This window comes from Rhinopithecus roxellana, chromosome 22 (assembly GCF_007565055.1).
Source record: "Rhinopithecus roxellana isolate Shanxi Qingling chromosome 22, ASM756505v1, whole genome shotgun sequence".
Lineage (NCBI taxonomy): Eukaryota > Metazoa > Chordata > Mammalia > Primates > Cercopithecidae > Rhinopithecus > Rhinopithecus roxellana.
In genome coordinates, this window is record NC_044570.1 from 3,974,434 (window position 1) to 3,994,562 (window position 20,129).

At 37.2% G+C, this 20,129-nt stretch overlaps 1 pseudogene; it reads left to right on the forward strand.

Moving 5' to 3' along the window:
- LOC104678181 overlaps positions 1-19,802 on the forward strand; it is a 26,245-nt pseudogene extending 6,443 nt beyond the window's left edge.
- The last annotated feature ends 327 nt before the right edge of the window (positions 19,803-20,129 follow it).

Genomic DNA, 20,129 nt, shown 5'->3' on the forward strand with positions numbered 1-20,129 from the left:
CTTCTTTGCTTCTTCATCTCCTCCTTCTCCTCCTCCCCTGCTCCTCCTTCTCCTCCTCCTCCTCCTCCTCCTCCTTCTTCTTCTTCCTTCTTCCTTCTTCCTTCTTCCTTCTTCCTTCTTCCTTCTTCCTTCTTCCTTCTTCCTTCTTCTTCTTCTTCTTCTTCTTCTTCTTCTTCTTCTTCTTCTTCTTCTTCTTCTTCTTCTTCTTCTTCTTCTTTTCTTCGTTGCTTGTTTTTACTCAGTCACACACCCATCAATATATGGAGATCTGTTTATTTCTGGTATTTTGCAGCTACATAACAGTTCAATGTGCTCTAATTTGTGCCATCCACATCTAAGATGGATTGATGTGTAAGTTGTATTCAGTTTCACAAAATAGAGAAGCATTTCCAGTTCTCACAGGTGTTTTAAATACATTCCCTAAGTGACTTTATCTCACAATTAAATAAATATAAAACAATCATCACTATTTAATGAGAAAAAAAGATTTTATGTGAAGATTATACGTGTTAGGTCTCAGAACAATATTTCTTATGAAGTGCTCAATTTAAACCGAGAAAATGCTAATGTTCTATTTATATAAATTTCTGATGACTGTGTTTTGAATACACTTATTTTAAGTACAAAGGTTTTTTAATCAGTAAACTCACAATGGTTAAAGTGAAGTGTATATTAGTCCATGAAAATTTAATGCTTTACCATATCATATAACTTTTTCAAAGAAACATGTTACAAAAGCAATGCCGTTAAAAATGCTGACTTAAGGTATCTCTAGTTAATGACCTGTATATTGGATCACATTGTTGATGATATAAAAGTTTAAAGTGCTATTTCAAAATTGCTGTGTTAGCCTGAAAAAATGACCTTCCCAGCCTGATTAGAAGAATAATGGACAGAATGATCATTTTTGTAGCATAAGTATATTTCTTCTTCTCTCAGGTTGAGAAACAGTCAGTTACTAGGAATATCTGCCCCCAACTGGACTCTGGCCACAAAAATGACTTGTGGGACTCAAAGAAGCTGGCACTGCTAGTCACATAAATTGTGTGATCAAGCAACTCTACATAATCTGAGTCATCAGAAACAGTATTTCTAACAACTGAAAACAGCACGTGGTGATGTAGACAATGACTGTTCAAAGAGGAGAAACAAAAGTGTGAGGTAACTTTTAATTATTTATTTGTTTTTAATATTCTGATAGCAGGTACTGTTTTTCTTCCTGACATTTCAGTACTTTCATGAGATTTTGTCAGGACTGCATTTTGATGATATGGTTAGAATATCTGAGATACTATGACTGGCACATTTGTTGTCCTCACTATCTAATAACTTGAAATTTTACTTGACAATGTTTACTATATTTTCTTTGCTTTCAAAGAACAATTGATAACATCACGTTTGCATGACATGGTAAATGCAATTCAGAATTTCAAGACTAAGAACTATTTATTTTTAATAAGTGTGTTCTCATCTTGTACTTAAAATATACCATTGTTTTTTAACTTTTATCTTATCTGTGTTATGCAAGTTGTGTATTTTTTAGGATCATCTGGGTATTTTTTCTCAAATTTGGTATTTTTCTGTTAAAGAAAAAAATTGTTTTCAGGTAATGTGACATAGATCTGTTATCTACATCATTTCACAGTTACAATAAGTCTGTTAAAGTTATAAAATCACCTGGTTGAAAATAAAAAGTGTTTGGTTGATAAGACAGCAAAATGTTAAACTTTATTGACAGATCACATATTAAAGATGTAGCAATTAAGTAAGTGAATATAGAAAACTTGAATTTTGGAAAATGTTTGTAGTCAATTTGCTTATCCTTCCTTTACTTTTTGGGTAGATATTGATAAATGTTAAAGAAATAAATTAGAATATTTTAATTGTAGTAAACAGTTCTAAAATTTATACATTTCTTTTCCTCAATAGTCAGAAAGTATTTGGCTTTCAAACAGCATCTCAGCACCTATCATATATAGTTCTATTCCTTCTGCTCCTCCTCCTCCTCCTCCTCCTCCTCCTCCGCTTCCTCATCCTCCTCCTCGTCCTCCTCCTCCTTCTTCTTCTTTCTTCTTCCTTCTCATTCTGCCTTTCTAGATTTGGTAGATCACACTATGCAGGCATTATAATCTGGGTAGAGTTCCTTTTAGTAGAGTCTCCTTATGGGATGTCCATTCTTGGCTTCGAGGTCCAGTAGTGGTTTTGTTAAAAGCCACTACTAGACCAAAAGCCAGAATTTAAGTCCTAATCCTGTACCTGTTTTTTCCCCTCGGGTTTGGAACTTAAAACAGATAGAGATGGAGGACGGTACTGGCAAGAAGCAAATGAGGTAGACAGAATAGAACATTCCAATTAAGTCCCCACCTTTGTGCTTTACTGCGTGTGTTTTAGGTTATCTCCGTCGTTCACTGTGGCATACATGTCTGCCTAGTTACTTTTTCTATGGGTGAACTTCGTCAGGACATGAAGCAGATATTTTTTATTTCTGTATCAAAAACCTCAGATGCAAACCAAAGCATAGAGACATGTTGCATATGCATAAAACTACTATATTTTGCTCTCTAGCTACAAGGAAATTGTGACATTTGGAGCTTCTGTGTATGCTCTCGATCCTTCAACAGCTACTCTTAATAGCCATAGTTATTGAATGGTAATAATTCTCAATACATCACATAATTATATCATATAAACTGCAAAAATGCATTATACAGAGAAGAAAACACTGAATTCTATGAGAACAAATAAATTAGTTTTTGTATGGCATTTATGGAAGAGCACTGATTTCTTTCTTATCCTGTCTACCTGACAAGATTATAGTCTCTTTTATTACCTGTGATGTATGTTATTATTTTATTATTTCTAATGATAACTTTTCTGTGTACTCTTCCTGTGAAATAAACACTAACGCTAAACATTAAAAACAAGAATTTCTTTGAAAACACTATGAACAATTGCATATCATTTTATTAACTCAGTTTTGTCATAAATTTCATTTGACTACATTTATCATACTTTTAAAGTCAGATGATTGAATCACTGTCTTTCGACTTCTAGAATAAGGTTCATCCTCATGATGATGTATTTTCTTATTATCATAAATTTGAAGACAAACTAGCATCAAACAAGACAGAAGATTGAAAAGAGTACAATTATGTTATACTGAGAAAACTTCACATCATCTTTTGGATTTAGCTGCTTTCTGACTACAGTTCTATGTGTCGAAAATTTTTGGAAACAGCTCAGGTAAGTTATGAGTGAGTTATCATTTCATTTTTATAAAATCGTCTCTACACAAACTAAAATTTTAAAATATATCTTAAAATCCATAATGAATTTGATGTTAAATATTTAAACAATAGCAATATTATAGTGGTCTTTCCTGGTAATTTCTACTATTCTTATCCCAGTAGAAACGGGTTAAAATTGTCACAGCAAAGACAGGCCATGTATACTTTCATCTCTTAATGCATAATTAACTTCTTACTATAAGAAAATTTATACTCTCTGTATAACCAGAACATTAAAATATGGCCATTTTCTTGATTTAACAGTTCTCTAATGAAGCAAATCTCAAGGATATTATTTTATTTGTATAAATGCTACAATGTATCTCTAAAGTTTTTCCTTAAAAAGTTGACTATGGTGCTGTCATCACACATAATAAAAATCATTGTATAAGCTTGGGGAACATGGCAAAACCATGTCTCTCCACGAAAAATGCAAAATTATACTCAAGTGTGGTGGTTTGAGCCTATAGTGTCAGCCACTTGGTAAGGTAAAATGTCGTTTTATTCAATGACTTTTGGTGTTCAGTTAAAGGTCCTTCATTATTGTTTTCAAAATTAGATTACTCCATCAATGATGTCTTTTCGTTTCTAAAGTAATGCTTTCCATGAGATTATGTATAATCATCATCGCAAAGATCAGCATTACTCATCATCAAATAAGCATCTTTTCTTAACAAATGAACATTTTCATCACTGACAAGAAAGTACCCCTGTCTAGCCTTGAAAGAAAAAAAATATATGGAATACTTCTAGATACATATACAGTGTATAACTTTATGTATGTGTATACATATGCATATATATGTGTATATTTATATTATATATATGTATATTTTCAAACTTGTAATCATATAGATATTCAGCATCATACAAAAGTCACCAACCACACTAGGACCTTCTTTAGATTTGAAAAATTCAATGAGGCCAGGCACTTTCCTTCACACTGGTAGTCTTAGCACTTTGGGAAGCCAAGGAAGGAAGATTACTTGATTTCAGGAGTTAAAAACCAGCCTGAGGAATGTGGTGATATCTATTAAGATGCACAAAATCAGTTGAGTGTAATTGTCTGCACCAGTATTCCCTGCTACCTGGGACACTGAGGTGAAAACATTTCCTGAGCTGTGATTGTGTTGCTGTACTCCAACCTTAGCAGTGAAGAGAAGCGCTGCCCCGCCCCACCCTTACACAAACACACAAAGGGTAACAGCATCTTGATTTTTTTGCTTTGTTATGCTCATTTTATCAAAGCCTAATTTGTGGCATGCATGAAAATAAAACAGTGCCACACAACTTTTTACTATATACTCTAGTATATAGCTCTTTCTAGTTCCTAAAACAAGCTGCACCACTTCATAAGAACTTATTTTTCTTTCAAGAAGGTACTTCTTGGTTACTGTAGCCTTGTAGTATAGTTTGAAGTCAGGTAGCGTGACGCCTCCAGCTTTGTCCTTTTGACTTAGGATTGTCTTGGCAATGCGGGCTCTTTTTTGGTTCCATATGAACTTTAACCCAAATGTCCATCTGTGACAGACTGGATTAAGAAAATGTGGCACATATACACCATGGAATACTATGCAGCCATAAAAAAGGATGAGTTTGCGTCCTTTGTAGGGACATGGATGCAGCTGGAAACCATCATTCTTAGCAAACTATCACAAGAAGAGAAAACCAAACACCGCATGTTCTCACTCATAGGTGGGAACTGAACAATGAGATCACTTGGACTCGGGAAGGGGAACATCACACACTGGGGTCTATCATGGGGAGGGGGGAGGGGGGAGGAGGGAGGGATTGCATTGGGGAGTTATACATGATATAAATGATGAATTGATGGGTGCTGACGAGTTGATGGGTGCAGCACACCAGCATGGCATAAGTATACATATGTAACAAACCTGCACGTTATGCACATGTACCCTAGAACTTAGAGTATAATAAAAAAAAAAAAAAAAAAAAAAAAAAAAAAAAGAAGGTACTTCTTAGATATCTCAGAGGTGGAAAGAACACAAGATCTTCTGATTTCTGGGCTGCCTTGTGTTTCACTCATAGCAGCTCCCTTTCCTGTATTAATGTATCACTTGGATTTCTTTTAAATGTTTGTAGTACACCTGTAATGCAGTGACTGCCCATTATATCTCTCAGTACAAGTTTCTAGATTCCATAGCCAAGCTGTAAACCTAGGCTTGTAAGTGTAACTTGTTTATGTAATTCTTATTGACCTATTTCAGTTCCATAGCCTTATGGGTGATTAACGCTCCTTTTTCCTTGGTCAACAAGATAATTTCATTTCCTTGATCTACTCAAAACAATTTTTTTTTTTCTGAAATCTAGTCAACATTTCTGTTCTTGTTCATTCAAATTCTTTTTTTTGTTTTATTTATTTATTTTTTATTATTATTATACTTTAAGTTCTAGGGTACATGTGCATGACATGCAGGTTTGTTACATATGTATACTTGTGCCATGTTGGTGTGCTGCACCCATCAACTCATCAGCACCCATCAACTCGTCATCTACATCAGGTATAACTCCCAATGCAATCCCTCCACCCTCCAGCCTCCCAATGATAGGCCCAGGTGTGTGATGTTCCCTTTCCTGAGTCCAAGTGATCTCATTGTTCAGTTCCCACCTGTGAGTGAGAACATGTGTTGTTTGGTTTTCTGTTCCTGTGATAGTTTGCTAAGAATGATGGTTTCCAGCTGCATCCATGTCCCTACAAGGGACACAAACGCTTTCTTTTTTATGGCTACATAGTATTCCATGGTGTATATGTGCCACATTTTCTTAATCCAATCTGTCACAAATGGACACTTGGGTTGATTCCAAGTCTTTCCTATTGTGAATAGTGCTGCAATAAACATACGTGTGTGCATGTGTCTTTATGGCAGCATGATTTATAATCCTTTGGGTACATACCCAGTAATGGGATGGCTGGGTCATATGGTACATCTAGTTCTAGATCCTTGAGGAATTGCCATACTGTTTTCCATAATGGTTGAACTAGTTTATAATCCCACCAACAGTGTAAAAGTGTTCCTATTTCTCCACATCCTCTCCAGTACCTGTTGTTTCCTGACTTTTTAATGATTGCCGTTCTAACTCTTATAACACTATGAATTTCTGTCTTTGAATCTTCCACTCAATAATTTACGTGTTCATGCATCTATGTGTGATTGCTTCCAAACTATTGGCACCAGGAACCACGTTTGTGAAAGACAATTTTCTATTGTCTTCACAGGAAAATAAAACAAAACAAAACAACAATGCAAAGAATATATGTTTATAGTCTGTTTCGTTAATAATCCCTTTCGGTACAAATGTGAAAAATCTGTTATCACTTTCAATGTGGACCCTAACAAGCATCAAAATCTTCTTGGTTCTTTGGGACAGTACATCCAATGAAAGGGACAAATCCACATTGCTGTAAAATGTGATAGAAAGTATGCTTTGTTCAGTTTTCAGAAAAAAAAAAAAAAAAAGATGTAAATGAACAGAACCAGAAGACATTAGAATTGGTTGTGCTCCTCCACAAATTGGACTTCTGGTTTCTCTTTACTGTTTCAGTGGTAACAGACAGGTAGTCAAGATGATAACTGGTTTAAAGGAAAATAATGTTGACAAAACATGGTGACTGACTTGAAGAAAAATGATTCTTGTTAAATGACTAATTTTGGATATAAAATATCTCACAGATTGTTTTCATCTCTCATGAAAAATAAATTTCAATTTAATGATTGAATATTGAAGAGTTGATTGAAGAAAACTTTACATGTTTTCTACTATAGATACCTGTTGAAGTAAAAAGTGGCTTTGTCTTTTGTGGCTACAACAGATTTTAACAACCATGTATAGTTTCACAAACAGATTTCATTCTTTCGGCCTACCCATTCCATTTTGTCTCTTTGGAACTTGTTCAGAAGATGGAATGATAAAATATCTTTGAAGATGTTGTGTGTTAACTGGCATGGATGCCTTTCTTGGCCTTCATAACTTCTCACCTTCAAGCTGTCTGTACTGTTGTGAACCTTGCTGTCATTTAGATTATGGTTTATTTAGAACATCATACTGTCTGCTATTGACATCTCTCAGAATTGGAACAATTTCTTTTCACCCTTTCTCTCACTCTTAATACACACCTCTTAAACTAACTATACATAGATCTTAACATTTTTCATAAGACACTGGGACTGGCCTGGTCATAAGGGTGAAACCCCATCTCTACTAAAAATAAAAAAAATAACCAGGCCTTGTGCCAGATGCCTGCAAAATTAGCTACTGGGGAGATTGTGGCATTTGAATTCCTTGAATCTGGGAGACATAGTTTACAGTGAGCAGAAACCCTGCCATTTCACTACAGCTTAGGGAAGGGTGCGAAACTCTGTGTCACAAAGACAATAATAATAAAAATGTGAGAATTAAACTTACTAATATCTTTTAGTCTATCGACTCTTCTTTAAGTGCTATAAATATCAGCTCCTGTAATTATTGTTTATCATATATCTTCAATTTACCCACACTAAACTCTGCTTAATAGTATAAAAGAAAACATCAGAGCAGTAACACAGTCAGACAGTAGTGGCTATACGGGACCACAGAAGCATCAGTGTCAGCATCAGTAATGTTTTCTAATTTACAAGAATTAAGTGACCTTTTACACCCACAGATTCTGCAAACACAGATTTCTCAAAATGCAAACCTACCTAGTGTAAGCATTTACATTTGCTTCTTATGACAAGTAATTTCTGTTTGGCTTGTAGGATTTTTTCTTACAAGCTATCAAATGTGTTAAACCTCTTTCTTCAGTCTTCTTCCTTTTTTTTTGTAAAATCATTAGCTCTAATTTATATGAATGTGTTGCCTTTTCGGTTTAGTTATTTCAAGGTACAATATGTATGATATCTCCACCTTAGAATATTGGTTTTTAATATACGGAAATATGGAAGAGCATTTATTTATTATATTATTATTTTTTATTCATGTAGTTTGAAATATGAGTTAGTGAAGTGATGAGATAATCACAAAGATTTAATCTTAACTAACATATACTTTATTAAGAACTTGAAAAGAAAATGTTTTTGATTGCATATGTAATTTCTATTTGAAGAGGAGAATTACTTTTCTGCCTGAAGAAAATAACTTACTGTGATTAGTATACAAATTGCCTTTATATTCCTGATTACCACTGGAATTTACATCAAAAAAAAATTGTGTTCCTGCCAGTGACAGGGAAATGGCTTTGGATTTCATTCGTAGTGTACTTACAATTGGTTTGGTTGTCTTTTTTTTTTTTTTTTTTTTTTTTTTTCAATATTATGCTTTAAGTTCTAGGGTACATGTGCACAAGGTGCAGGTTTGTTACATATGTATACATGAGCCATGTTGGTGTGCTGCACCCATTAACTCATCATTTGAACTAGGTATATCTCCTAATGCTATCCCTGCCCCCTCCCCATCCCCACTATAGGACCCGGTGTGTAATGTTTCCCTTCCCGTGTCCAAGTGACCTAATTGTTCAATTCCCACCTATGAGTGAGAGCATGCTGCTATTTGGTTTTCTGCTATTGCGGTAGTTTGCTGAGAATGATGGCTTCAAGCTGCATCCATGTCCTACAAAGGACGCAAACTCATCCTTTTTTATGGCTACACAGTATTATATATTGTATATGTGCCCCATTTTCTTAATCCAGTCTGTCACTGATGGATATTTGGGTTGATTCCAAGTCTTTGTTATTGTGAATGGTGCAGCAGCAGGACTTACAATCCTTTGGGTATGTCCCCAGTAGTGGGATGACTGTGTCTAATGGTATTTCTTATTCTAGATCCTTGAGGAATTGCCACACTGCTTTCCACAATGTGAACTAGTTTACAGTCCCACCAACAATCTAAAAGTATTCCTCTTTCTCCATATCCTCTCCAGCACTTGTTATTTACTGATATTTTAATTTTTGAGACCGAGTCTTTCTCTGTCCCCCAGGCTGGAGTGAAGTGGTGTGATCTCGGCTCACTGCCAGCTCTACCTCCAAGTTCCATGCTAGTCTCCTGTCTCAGCCTCCTCAATACCTTGGAATACAGGTGCTTGCTGTCAGGCCTGGCTTTTTGTTGTTGTTGTTGTTGTAGTATTTTTGGTAGACATGGAGTTTTGCCATGTTAGCCAGGATGATCTCCACCTCCTGACCTCATGATCACCTTCGTCAGCCTCCCAGAGCACTGGGATCATAGGCATGAGTCACGGTGTCTGGCTGGTTTGGTTGTCTGTTATATTGCTTTATACTTTCTTCATTGGAAAAATATTATTTAAGTTTCTAAATATACAAAAAACATCTTGGCAGTAATTGTGTGAAAATTCTTGTGAAACATACAATTCTTTAACCTAACTATGCATTTATTATTTAAAAGTTAGCTCCTACTCCATTAATTTTTTTATTATTCTATCTTATCATTCAGCGTTAAACTTGATCTATTCTAATGAAAATCTTACCGTATAATTGAAAACCTGAATCATTTTTTACACCAGATTTTGTTTCTCATTTTGATAATTCCAATAATTAGGAAGGCCAAGGGAAAAAGAACACTTGAGGCCAGGAATTTGGAACGCAGTTTGGCAAAATACTGAAACACTGTCCTAACAAAAAGTTTGTAAAAATTAGAAGGATGCGGTAGCCCAGCATCCTAAAGTGCTACCATAAGGTGGTAGCACTTTATGAGGCCAAGTTGGATGTATCACTGTAGTCCTAGAATTTGAGGCCAGAATGAGTAACACAGCAAGATTCTGTCTCTATGAAAAAATGAAAATATAATAAGTTATCAGTTGAGCCTACTGGGCTTGGTCTAGAGGGCTTGTGGTCTAGAGGCAGCTAATTGGGAGATTGAGGAAGCAGGATGACATGAGTCCAGTAGTTAGCGACAATGGCACCACTGAATTCATTCTGGCTAGAGCATTATAGAGTTTGTCTCTTAAAAGAAAAAGTGAAATGACTGTAGTCTTAAGTTAGTACTGACTGTAAAAGTGTAGAATACATTACAATAACCTGACTTCATAGCTCTTTCAGCATTGCTTATATTGAAATACATTAAGATAGTGTTATTGAACTAAAAAGTGTTTCATATACATTTTCAGAGACCTACACACATTTGCAATTTACTTACTTCTTAACTTGACTGTGAAACTAAAGTTGCAGAGCTGTACTAATTAATCTCATATTTCTACTATTTTAGTCCATTTTCATGCACTTACAAAGATACATGCTAGACTGGGCAATTTATAAGAGGAAGAGGGTTTTATTGACTTAAAGATTTATGTGTCAGGTAAGGCAAAGAGGAGCAAGTCATAGCTTACAGAGTTGGCAGCAAGCAAAGAGAGAGCTTGTGCAGGGAAACGCTGATGTTTAAAGCCATCAGATGTAATGAGACTTATTCACTGTCACAAGAACAACACACGCAGAAAAACAAGACACCTGCTCCCATAGTCATTACTCCCTATCTCATCCCACCACCACCACATGTGAAAATTCAAGATAAAATTTGAGTGGGGCCAGAGTCAAATCATATCATTCCAACCCTGGCCCCTCTAAAATCTCAAATCCTCACATTTCAAAACCAGTCATGCTTTTCCAATAGTACTTCAGTGTCTTAGCTCGTTCAAGCAATAACTCAATAGTTCATAGTCTGATAGTTTCTCTGAGACAACACAAGTTATTTCTGCATATGAACCTGCAAAATATAAAGCAAGTTAGTTACTTCCCAGATACAGGTGAGTAGTGTAATTGGGAAAATACAGATGTTGCAAATATGAGAAAATGTCCGCAATAAAGGGGTTACTGGCCCTAAGTACATCTCAAATCCAATGAGGCATGAAAAATTTAAGACTCCAGGATGATCTTCTTTAACTTAATGTCTCATATCCAGGTCATGCTGATGCAAGAGGTGGGTTTCCATGGTCTTGTGCAGTTCCTCTGATGAGACTTTACAGGGTGCAGCCTTTCTCCCAACTGCTTTTAGTAGCCTGACATTGAGTGTCTCTGGGATTGTCTGGGCACCCTTCAAGTTGTCAATGGATATACCGTTCTTAGGTCTGGAGGATGAAAACCCTCTTTTCCCAGCCCCACGAAAATCATCTTTGTCACAACTTGTGTTTTCCGTGGTAGAAATACTGTTACTGATGACAGGGAGCAGGCACAGCTGCTGAATCACAGAATGTATTTGAGAAGCAGCACCAGTGTCTTTGAGCCCCACAAATCTTTTCGTTGACTGGGGTCCAAGAGGGGCAGAAATTCCCACTCAGTAAGTGTTTCACAAGCTGAGATAACAAGCTGAGAAAAAACACTTTCCTTAAAATAGTTATAGAATATAGTATAGTATTAAATTTTCATGTGTTAATTGCAGGCTTAGCTTTAATCATTATGGGTTTACTCATTAAAAACTTCTGCATTTAAAATGAGTGTATTCAATTGACTGCCATTAGAACTTTATATAAACAAAACATTAAAGATTTCCCAGTTTTAATTGACATTGTTCTGACTCATAAAAACTATAACCTTCACATCAATATCTGCTTTCTTTCCTCAGTAAAGAATGATAATGGCTTTGTCTGTACTCAGAGTTGTGTGAGATGAGGTCAGTGAGATGGTGTGTTTAAAATCATGGCAGAAGTATAAATTCTTCTTTACTTAGTGTAATACTGAATACCACTTAACACATCAATCCACCTTAGAGGTGGATTGCATGAATGAGAGCACATTGAACTTCAAGTTATGTAGCTAAAAACAAACTTAAGTGATTAACTAAAGTGACATGAAGTCACTTCAATTTCAGGCTTATGAAATTCTTTTTAATGTATGCATTTTAAATACTAACTTTTATAGCATTCAATTTGGCTCCTGTTAATGTAATATTTCAGTATTTTTTTTCACATATGATTAAAAACTCACTGTGTTAAGCTGCCAAAACCAACAACAGGATAGCAGTAAATAAATGCATCTTCTTAAAAAAATTTCAATTCTCTCACAAAAACTCTTCTAATTACATACCTGATGGCTACAAAATTTTGGGCTAGTTGTCCAAAAACAAAGGAAAAAAATCATGAGTAACTTTTTTTTCTAAATGAAAAAAAGAAAGAAAAGAAAAAAAAATATTTCAAACCAAACTAAATGAATATTAATGAATAGAAGTGGCTTTATAATGTAAGTTTCTCACTAGTTATTGCTTTGTCTGTGCCATATATTACAATCAATGAGCCTACTCTGTTTATTAGATTTTTTACACAGTCTATAGCTAGTGCTACAAGTAGCTCAACACCAGGATTCATGGTAGCAACTGAACCAGACATACTGGAAGCAACTTCCACAGCTGATACTGGGGAATGCACTGGTTCCCAGAAGTTTGGGGATGCCAGAAATAGCAAAACCCTAAAGAGGGTATCACAGCCCTGGCTTTCAGAGACCCTAGGACTGTGCACCCTGAAGGACCACAGCTGTCCTCTTAATTTTGCTTTCACAGTGTGGTGGGCAACAGACAACTTTTTATCCCTGTGGGTGTCACAGTTCTTTCAGCTCCAACATTCAGTGATTCTCAAATAGCTGTTCTCCATCCAGGAACATTCCAGTAGGCGGACAAGTGGAGAGTGACAAACATATAGATAAGATTTACTGAGGGGCAGAACTCAAATGAGATCCCCATTGGGTAGCTCCACTCCACAGGCTGGATGTTCTGATGAGTGTCCAGCTCACAGCAGACAGATGAGTTTACAGTGGGCAGCTCCTCTACAGGCAAGCTGTCAAGGGTTGGTGTCGAACTCTCAGTAGGAAAGAAATCCTGGACTTGGTATCTTCTCCATCGAGCTAATCATCCTATGAGATGTTAAACTCTCTGCAGAGAGAAAACCCTGGATTGGGTAGGTCCCCTTCACACCTAGAGGCCCCAACATCAGCTAAACCTTCAGAAAGAAAAGATCCTCATGTTGGTATCTCTTCTCTCTTTCTTTTCAACCCGTTATCTCCCCAGTTTTCAACAGAGTCTGTGGTCGGTAGCTCCAGCCCACTGCTGATAGTCCTGACGTCTCCTCAGCTCGCAGCAGAGAGATGGCCTTTGAGTGGGGAGCTCCTCTCCACAGCTGGTTGTCTGAAAAGTCCTCAAATCTCATTGAGTCCAGGAATATGAAGTGCTTCAAAGGAAAGAAAGTTCTTGATGAATGGATTATTTGGCAACAACGGGTGCCTTTCAGAAAAGCACAATTGGTTTCCATTCTTGACCATTAGCCTAGGACCCAGACATCAGGCTGTCACCAGCTTCAATGTGGAGCCTTAGTGGGGATCAGAAAATTTATCGCCACAGGCCTCTAATGGGTAATACCGAGTGTCAGCTTAACTGCCTTGAGAGATACAGAGTATTAGTTTGGCATGTGTCAGTGTGAGTGTTGCCTAAAAGAGAGTAACAGTTGGGTCAGTGGGCTGAAGAAGGCAGAAGCACCCTTAATCTGGTGGCACAATCTATTCACTTCCAGAGAATATAAAACAGGCAGAAAAATGTGATTAGGTGAGATGGGTTTAGCCACACTCTGTGCTAACTGCTCTGTGCCCTGACATATTGGACCCCAAGTTGTTCAGTTTGGGGTCAGAGACTGGCCCTTGTTGTTCTTCAATTTGCTGAGAACCTACTCTCTGATGTCGTAATGGTGTAATTTAATACCTAATAGACTCTGATAAAATACTGTCCCTGTGACAGAACCTTGAGTAGTACAGATTTTGGAACCCGAAGTGGTTCTAGAAAAGTAGAATATGAAAAAGGAAGGTCTTTCATTGGGTTTGGAGTTTCTGTGGTAGGCTGATATACGTTAGTTCCAAGAGTGAAAGTTGGGCAGAGAAATGTTACTGATGATGACAGAGTCCAGCCTTTTATCAAGAGGATATACTTCACCATAAGGCTAACAGAAAGTGGCACCACAAACAGAGATGTTGTAGTGGGGAAAAAGGACGGATTCACCCAGATATTGCTATCAACTTGATCAACAGCAAAAAAATGCTCTGAATTCAGAAGCAATTAAGAAATGGTGAATGCTCTGAATAGGGCTGCTGTGGATGACAGCCATCTCATGATATTCAGTGCAGTAGGAAGTGTCTTTTGCTGTGGTCTTTATTGTGGTACTTTGTGAAGGACTTAAGAAATGACAGAAACAGAACAAGCCTTGAAATGTTGGACACCACCAAGAACTTCGTGAATATTTTCAGTCAATTTAAAAAGCCTTTTGTTTTACCAGTCAGTGGCACATCCTTTGGAATAGGTATATTCACACTGTCTCATTGTGCTTTCATGTGACCTAATGAAAAGTCTTGGTTTCAAATCCCTTACATGACTTTTGGATAGAGTTCAGATGGCTGCTCTATGGTTACATTTCCCAAGCAGATTGGTGAAGCGTCTGAAAATGAAATGTTAGTTGCTGGGTGAAAGCTGACAGGAGAGGAGGCATGTGTCACAGGTCTGGTCTCTAAGGTTTCTTTGCAAGTTTCATCCCATAGGTTATGATGCAAATGAAGGACTCTGTCTCATGTAATCGAGTTGTGCTGGAGAGCCCAAATATAAAAGCAGACTGGTGAGCAATAAACTGTTTTAGGAAAATCTAAATTCTATATATGTCTTCTACTATATATAAGACCAGAATCTCTGTGGATGATGACACATTTGTACAATGTCATAGTGGGCATGGGAGCTGGGAGAGGCGAATGGGAACAGTCACTTCGGGGTCATTATTAGAAAAATGGCTTCCCAGGCTCTCAGAAAGCTGAGGGATGCCTGAGTCTGCATCTGTGATGGGGCAGCTGCCACTGCTCCTGAGTAAGTGCGGCTCCTGTTCACTGAACTTGGGTGTGAGTGTGGTTTCTGCCTTTTCTCAGTTTCCAGCAGTTTCACAGAGTGCACAGCCCTGGCTTCACCTCCCTCATTGCACCTGGTATCTTTGAAGCAGCCTCTCTAAATGGGCTGCTGCCATTACTTGCAGCACCTGTGTCATTTTGGAATGATGCAGAGTGAACCCTAGAGTCCCTATCCTCAAATAATGCCTTTGTGTTTTCACTGACAAACCCCAGCATGTAGCTCTAAATCATCATTATCATATAAAAAGACAGCATTGGGAGATTGCAAAGATTTTTGGAGTTCTATGGCAGAAAGCCGACATGCCAAACATCTTTTACAACCTTACAGCTACGAAAAAGAGACACCTTGTACTAGAGAGTTCAAATGTTCAATTCTAAGAATTAAAACAATATATTCCTCTATTAGAAACCTTTATTTTAAAAGAAGAAAGTACAGATTGAACATGACTAATATAAAAATTTCAAATGTACTCCAAAGTGAAGCTTGATTCCATATCCGAAGTGGAAAACTCTACAGAAAAGCCCTTAACACAATCTTCATTTGATCTACAAAATACACAAAATTACCTTCATGAAAATGTGAGAGAAAAAACAATGAGGAATCCAGAAGTGGTTCTTGATTAACATTTTTATACAGAGGAACAGCCTGAAAACTCAGGCTGCAGACACTGATTAAAAAAACTTGAATAGGAGGATATCCTGAAGGTGTAACCACAGCTATACTAATAAGAAAACAAGGGAGAACATGAAAATGTTTTTGCCATTTTTTCCTAAAACATAATCATACCTACAGAGATAAGAGAACAAGGCCAACAGAATAAGTGCCTCTGTCATTCACATAATAAGCAGACTTCAAGAAAATACACACTCCTCCCATTGTGGGCGTGATACCCAGTAGGCTCCAGTGGTCTCTTATGAAATAATTTTCTTTTCTATTTTGGACATGCTTTGAATGCAAGAAAGGCGTTTATGAATTATCCCTTCAGCTTCTGCTTTACCCCAGCCCAGCGAGCCAGATAAAGCTTTTACTTTCGTCTCTCATTTTTCCCAGGCCAGGTTCTGAATCTAGCTGAAGTAGTGCTTTCTTCAAGGCAGCTCACAGACACCTTGGAACATTTCATTCTTTCCAGTTCATGAAAAGTAATGACCCAGCTTTATAGTTGGACCCCTCGCAAATCCCCTCTTTGCTGTGGAGAGTTTTCTTCTTTTGCTTATTAACCTTTTATTCCTACTTGAAATTTGCATCATCCAACCTCCTTAATTATTGAGGTAATGAGACAAAACTTCAGCCTGTGATTGGTCCTTGGCCAAGGTCTCAGGTCAAGCTGACATGTCAGCTCCTTCTTGGTCCAGGGCCAAGTTGCAATGTTGAGCTTAGTAGCTTCTATAAATCTTCACTTCATTTCCAGATTAATCTAAGTCCAAGGCTCAGGACCAACCCAAAAAAATGCTTACTCCACGACCACTAAGTACATTTCTTTAATTCTCTGTCTTAAGAAACTGTAAGCCTCAGTCTCAGAGTAGGTAAACCACTCGTATTCCACCTCCACAGTGAAGACATTTGTACTTTGATTTTTATAATTTTCCTTCAAACGATTTGCATCCATCTCCTTAATTTTCTTGACCATGATACAAAGAGCTCTGTGTGCCTCACAATTAGAGATTGCTACATTATGGTGCACTAATGAGACTGCAATGAGTGAAGTCCAGGAATTGAAATCTGGGATGCATCAGCCTTGTGAGACAAAGTGACAATCTGTGATACGTACCCTTGGGGGCAGTAAAACACATAGTGGTCATCAACACAGGCTGGAAAGGTTCAAGGTAGCTTTACACAGCCTAGAAATCTGAGAGACACCATGAAGCAGCCATACTTATGCATTTGGGGCTTTCAAAGTGAGAGACATATAATCAAGGAGACTATTGAACAAAATAATAATAAAGAACAACAAATGCCAAATAACAGAAACTCAAAGAAGCAAACTCAAACTTACCTGATAATTAAACTGTCTAAAACATACACAAAGAGAATTTTGAGGATTTTCAAAGGAAACAAGGGAATCAGCTAGTCATGCAAAAGGGACCCTCAAAAATAACCAGTAGATTTCTTATCTGAATAACCACTGAATAACCAGTGGATTTCTTATCCAAAAACTAAGATAGTAGAAAGCTGTAGGCAAATATATTCCAAGTGAAGTCAGGAAAAAAGCTTTCAAACCTAAATATTAAGATCAAACAAATTGTTCATCAAATGTGAAGGACAAATTGTGACATTCCCAGATAAAAATGGACACCTTTCCCCAGTAGACTACACTTTAATAAATATTTTATGTAGTACTTTAGGGTAGAATGAACACACACTCAAAAGTATTATGGATAAGCAAAGATTAAGGTAAAGACAAATGCATGAAAAATATAAATGATGAAAAATTAACAATGTGCACCTCCATAATTTGTTCTCAAAATAAGTTAAAACAATAATATATTTAATTAAAAAAACACTAATTCATGTTTTTGACATACAACGCATAATTTTGAGAACATAGTAAGTGAAATAATGGAGTTAATTTACACAGAAATAAGGACTTTTATGTTACTGAATGTAAGCTAGTGTAACATTAAAAATGGTATAACATTATAATGTTCAATATAATCATCATCGCAACCACAATTAAACACAGAAACACAAAAGAGTATCAGGCAGGAAGAAAGCTTTCTGTACTACACCAGACAGTAGGAGCTGTGGACTTAGCTATTCTAACAGGAGGATACTGAGCTAGCTATCATGCACCATGAGACAAAGTCCAAGGTGTCCCCCTGGAGACTAAGGTTGGAGAGCCTAAGGAACATAGCATAGCTGCTATTTCACATAATTTTCATAAACAAGTGGTGATGGAGTAGAAGTGGCTCATCCATACGCAGAACCTGGTGAATCACTGGAAGCTATGTGGAGACACAACTGAAACAAAGATGGCACAGCAACTGCTCTAATCTTGAGTCTTTCCTCATATCTTGCCAGGAGCTTGAGGTTGAAACTATTGTTGACAAAAGAAAAGACAAAAATGAGAACATAATCTATTTGTTTCATGGAAAGGTTGTGACAAACAGGATGACACTTGGGAGCCAGAGCAGCACCTCAGGAGATGTGAAAAATGTATAAATGATTTTAATAGACGACAGATAGAAAAACAGAAAAAAACTGGCATGTACCAGAACAAGTAGAACGTTTTCAAACAATACCAGAAGAAGAACTTCCAGATCTACCAACGTGAACTATTCTAAGAGCTTTCCTAGAACACTAGTGACGTCAAACACCACAGATCCAAACCCAGTGTGTTATTTGCTGCCAGTAAGAACGTCAAGAGAAAGGCAGATTCACTTCTCCCACACACAAAGAATGTAGATCTAGTAAATTCAACTGTCAAGACACTTGTTTGCAACAAGAAAACTGAGTGGCTTTCAGGTACTTGAGAAAGTGGACCCTATTATGGTAGCTCAGCAGGACATGGTGGACTTCAATGTGACAGAAGGGAAACCTGTCAGGGACCCTTTGTCAGGTCCCAGTGCAGAACACATTGGAATAGAGAACAGGACCCTGATACACCCACTAATGTCTCAGATATCTGGCTCAGTTACTGCTTCCATGGACACAGGCTCAGCGACCCAAAAAGCTATAGTGATATTAATAGACCCATTAGCAGTCATTGCAACAACAGACACACACATATCAGTTCCAAGAGGGAAAGGAATCCCAACAAATGTTACGGATGACGACAGAGCACAATCTTTTTTCAAGAAGATATACTTTTCCATCAAGCTGACACAAAGTGCCAGCACATACAGAGACATTGTAGTGAAGAAAGAGGATGAATTCACCCAGATATTGCTATCAACTAGATCGACAGAAAAAAAACGCACTGAATGCAGAAGCAATTAAAGAAAGGCTTAATGCTCTGCATAGGGCTGCTGCAGATGACAGCAAACTTGTGCGGTTCAGTGCAGTTGGAAGTGTCTTATGTTGCGGTCTTGATTTTGGGTACTTTGTGAAACATTTAAGGAATGACAGAAAGTGAGCAAGGCTTGAAATGGTGGACACCTTCAAGAACGTTATGAATACTGTTATTCAATTTAAAAAGTCTGTTGTTGTGTCAGTCCATGGCCCTGCCATCGGACTAGGTGAATCCATACTGCCCCTTTGTGATCTTGTGTGAGCTAAAGAAAATGATTGTTCCAAAGCCCTTATACGAGTTTTGGACAGTCCAGATGGCTGTTCTACTGGTACATTTCTGAAAATGATGGGTGACGCATCTGCCAACGAAATGTTAATGACTGGGCCCAAAGTGACAGCACTGGAGGTGTGTGCCAAAAGCCTGGTCTCTCAGGTGTTTTTGACTGGAACTTTTTCCCAAGAGGTTATTGATCAAATTAAGGAACTTGCCTCATATAACCTAGTTGTGCTGGAAGAATGTGAGACCCTTGTTCACTGTGATACTAAGATGGAGCTGAAACAGGCCAATGAAGAGAGTGTGAGGTGGTGAGGAAGATCTGGGGCTCAACCCAAGGGATAAAATCCATGTTAAAGTAGGTTGAATATAAGATTGATGAGTTTTCATTGTCAGTCAATCTCCACAGGAAACAAGAACTAAGCTAAACGAAATACATCATGAGTTGCAAGATGCCCTACTCTGTCTTCATACTGCAAAACATTTTCCTCTGTAGTGAAATCTTGGAAAGAGAATTGGAAATGTCCAAGGTATGTATTTAAATTCTCATAGCATTTTAAAGCACTATGTCTTTAAAATAATTAATAAAACATTTTTTGCCCAAGTGTGATTATTTTATGCACAGGTAAGTCCAAATATAAAGCAGATTGGTGGATACTAGACTGTTCCTGCAAGCTCTTAATTGTATCGATGGCTACTACTATATTTCAGACCATAATTGTGTTTTATTAGATGTGGATGAGAGAATTCTGTAA